Source organism: Podarcis erhardii (assembly GCF_964252035.2).
Source record: "Podarcis erhardii genome assembly, chromosome: 4".
Classification (NCBI taxonomy): Eukaryota; Metazoa; Chordata; class Lepidosauria; order Squamata; family Lacertidae; genus Podarcis; species Podarcis erhardii.
In genome coordinates, this window is record NC_138508.1 from 91,453,176 (window position 1) to 91,457,352 (window position 4,177).

Below are 4,177 nucleotides of genomic sequence, written 5' to 3' on the forward strand. Positions count from 1 at the left end.
GTTTTAATGTATTTTTAATATTTTGTTGGAAGCTGCCCAGAGTGGCTGAGGAAACTCATCCAGATAGGCGGGGTATAAATATAAATATAAATATAAATATAAATATAAATATAAATATAAATATAAATATAAATATAAATATAAATATAAATATAAATATAAATATAAATATAAATATAAATAAATAAATAAATAAATAAATATCACACGGAAGCAAGTTTTTAATGTGTGAAGTAGGAGTTGGAATCTAGCACAGTGATTGGTTTGTTTTGTTGTTGCCACCTCCAATCGTGGCTTCCTTTCCTTTCCTGGTGTAATGCATGTTCTTTGTACTTTTGTCCATTTACTGTATTTATTTTCCCCGATTTTAACTATAAAATGGTGATTTTCTTAAGTGAAAATGTCAGTACCCCTAAACATTTTTTCTCTTAGAAAAAAAAACCACTGGATGTATTTGTCTGGGAGTAAGACCCATTGAACCCAGTGGGGCTTGCTTCTCAGTAGATATGCATAGTATTGCACATTTAGTTGACATTTAGATCCTGTTGAGAATCAGTGGGGAAATCTAGTCACTTACAGAGCAATTCTAACTGCCGACTGGCTTTTTGGTGTGGTGGATGCTGGTGCTCCCAGTGCTCTGCCACTCACAGTGGCAGAGGAAAAATATGGGAAGGCGGGCAGATTGGTCCCATGGCAACTCTGGAAAAACTCTGGACCCACTCCTGCCCCTTCCTTATCCTTGGAACAGCTGATTTAGGAGCTTAACACTAGGGGGGCTGCTGTCCACCTGCACATTTGGCAAGAGTACAGCTACACTGCCAGAAGTGTGATGCCTTCACTCAATTCAAACTTCCCACAGCTTGAGGGTGTGTGTGGATCGCATCCCTAGTCAGTTTCAGTTAAATATAAGTTCCAGTTCCACCAACCTTCACTTGCATGGAGCATCTAGAACCCTAATCTTCCAGGGTTCTAAGCTGTACAATGACTCTCCACAAATGCATGTGTGCACTTCAGAAGTTTGAGACTGATATGTGGGGCAGGTTGGCACACTTATTTCACACTGTGTGAATTAGTTTTACTCACGAGTAGAATGTATAAGGAGGGCTTCACTTCCTCTAGACTGGGGATCTGAAAACTTGAATTCCCCAAACATTTTGACAGCCTTAAGTTTGATCTGGAGAAACCAAAGGACAAAATCTGTGTTCATCAAATACACATACGTGGTCCTTGCGCTATTGTTAACTTTTGATGGAAGACAAAATAGCCTTTGCTGTCAGTGTAATCTTGTAAGAATGGAAAAGCCTTCAACCATAAGTGGAAATCTATAGTGTGAAATCAGAGAGTTGGAAGTAATTGCTCTGTGACAAGAACACCTCCTAAGAGCAGACAAAATTATGAACATGGAAGGGAACAAAGATTGGTGATGAAATTAAATGAAGAATTAAAGAAGGGGGGGTGGTGATTTTTCAGAAAAGTCTGTGTTTCTTAAACTAAACAGTAAATCCTAACCTGGCATTTGCAAAATTCAATACATCATTGCTACAGTTGTATATGCAACCAAACTGAACTATATAATATCTGGTTCTTTCCTTCCTTTTTGCTCAGTTCTTTGAAGGACTGGAGCAGATTTACATAAAGTTTATTTACAGTTTCCTCCTCCCCACCCCCACCCCCAAAAAAAATTCCTTCACACCAGCCCTCAAAATAGGATATATCTATATCTATATTTAATATTTTATTGTGAAAGTCTCAACTTTTTCTGAAAGAAGGAAAAGTAAAGCACCAGTCTCAAGGAGCCCTCAGTCATAGCAAAGAGAATAATTTCATCAGGCTTAATCTTCTAGTGCCTGTGATGTTTCCTCTGGTTCCAATTCCATTTAAAACACAGGCTTACAGATGCACCAGAAGATTTGGGTTTCAGCCATAATAGGAATCAATGTACTTGAGTTAAGGTCCTACTGTACATGCCACCCCTCTGAGAGGTGTTTACTAAAAATATAAAATAAAAGGCCGGAGGTAAATTGTATCAGAGCTGACAAACACTCAACATCTGGCTTTCGATAGCCCCCCTACTGTTTGTTTATTTCCCGCTCAAACAGTTTGGCATAAAAAATTATAGACAGGAGACCCCTGAGTAACTCTAATTTAAATCAATATCTGACGCAAATGCTGATTTGTATTTGACGTGAAATGGGCCAAAGCATTCATATTGGCTAAAGCCATGGTCTGTTTGGTCTCTGCCACTTGACTTTCAATTGTGTCGGTAACATATAACTTTTGGGGGCACTGAGCGAATCCATTTTGTGCTTATCCTGAGAGATGCATGACATTGGCTGTGTTTAAACTTTTTAATCAAATCTAATGTCTCCCTGAAATTCCCTCCATGCTTTGTTTTGCCTCACTGTGAACACAGAAAAGTAAATTCAGCTTTTCCCAGGTAGTTATCTTTCTACAAGTCTGATCATGTCGAGTCTCCTCTTATTATAATTTCCCATACTTTATCTTTGGCTCTCTGTTGCATAAAGATGCCCTGATTAGCACAAGATTTATTGTGGTAACCTATGTGTGTCGAATATCAACAATATGGATAATGGGTAGGGGCTTTTTTGGTTGTTGCTCAAATTCCCACAACCGTTTACATTAACTCTGAGCCATTTCTTCCTAAATGGAACAATAAGGATCTGTGAAATTGCGTTGAGCCGTGATTGAATTCTCTCATAACGATGCTTTCGTTCAGCCACCTCCAACTGTGAATGAAAAGAATCCAAATCTAGAGTGAGATCTGACATCACATTTTTCAACTAAGCGATGGCTCCTGGAATGAGCAAGTGAGAAGAGGGAAAGCAAACAGAAATACAATTTCCCCTGAAAAGAGACCTCAACTCTGAACTGAAGAAAAAGTTAAGTGCTAAGAAAATAATGGTCTTCGTTGCATTTGTTTTCTGGTGGGGAAAATTTTTCCCCAGAGGTCATGGGTAAAAAAGAAAAGAAAAAGGAAGATAATATTGGTGAAATGCAGGAGTTCTAATGTTTGTCTTCTTCTCTATTGACCGCCAGAGTATCAACATGACAGGATGCAAAGTGGTGACCATTTTGGATATTGTGATTAAAGAAAAAGGCTGATTGTTTCCTGACTCATCCTGCATTGAAACCGAGAGGCAAGGCAAAACACATGAGGCTTCACCTCAGTAAATACGATAAACTAATAAATAAATTCAGCCTGTGAATATGCAGCCTGAGAGCCACATTTCATGTTTGGTAAATTTTCAGAGGCAATATGTCAATTACTGTATAGATAGGAATAGAGGCAAGAGCTGGAGGTGACGGATGTTACTCTTGCCATTGTTCATTCCAAGCACACAAAGCCAGCTGTTTTGTGTTTTTTAAAAAAAATCATTTTTATTTGATTTTACAATACAAAATTATTTTTAAAAAATCAAGTACATAACCGTATACAGAGTTTCCTCCAAATCTCAGGACTTCGCCCCACCCCTTCCCTGGAGTCCCATTTTAAACATTAAAAACTGCATATTCTTCTGCACTCTAACTATTATATCAATCCATATTTTCCATGGTAATTGTTACACTACAAGTGAAATCAAAATCCTGCCATTGTTTCCATCTGCTTACAGAGGTCTCTTGGATAAGTTATAAAATTTTCCCATTCTATTGTAAAGTTTTTGTCCTCTTGGTTCCTGAGTTTTCCAGTCAACTTTGCCATTTCAGCATAGTCCATAGCTTGGTTTGCCATTCTTCTCTGGTTGGGACTTTGTCTTCTTTCCATCTCTGGGCTAACAGCATTCGATTGGCTGTTGTTCCATACATAAAAAGTCTTTTCTGGTTCTTTGGAATGTCAGTACCTGTAATTCCTAATAAAAACGCTTCTGGTTTTTTAAACCAAAGTTATTTTGAACATTTGTTTTCATTTCATTCTATATCATCTCCCAGAAAGCTTTTGCCTCCTTACTGGTCCACCACTTATGACAGAAGGTACCTTCTTTTTCTTTACATTTCCAGCATGTATTTGTACTTGTCCTATACATTTTTGCCAACTTAGTAGGAGTCAAATACCACCGGTACATCATTTTCATGTACAGTGGAACCTCGGGTTACAAACCCCTCGGGTTACAAACACTTCAGATTACAGACTCCGCTAACCAGGCAGTAGTACCTTGGG

General features: G+C 38.1%; 1 long non-coding RNA gene across 2 annotated transcripts; it reads left to right on the top strand.

The window, feature by feature from the left end:
• The first annotated feature begins 961 nt into the window (after positions 1-961).
• Positions 962-3,233, top strand: LOC309340417. Of its 2 annotated transcripts, none has more exons than XR_014155987.1 (3): positions 962-1,036; positions 2,738-2,900; positions 3,058-3,233. It is a non-coding gene; the product is annotated as an uncharacterized lncRNA (long non-coding RNA). The 2 variants fall into 2 exon arrangements; XR_014155988.1 differs by having other exon boundaries at positions 969-1,040.
• The last annotated feature ends 944 nt before the right edge of the window (positions 3,234-4,177 follow it).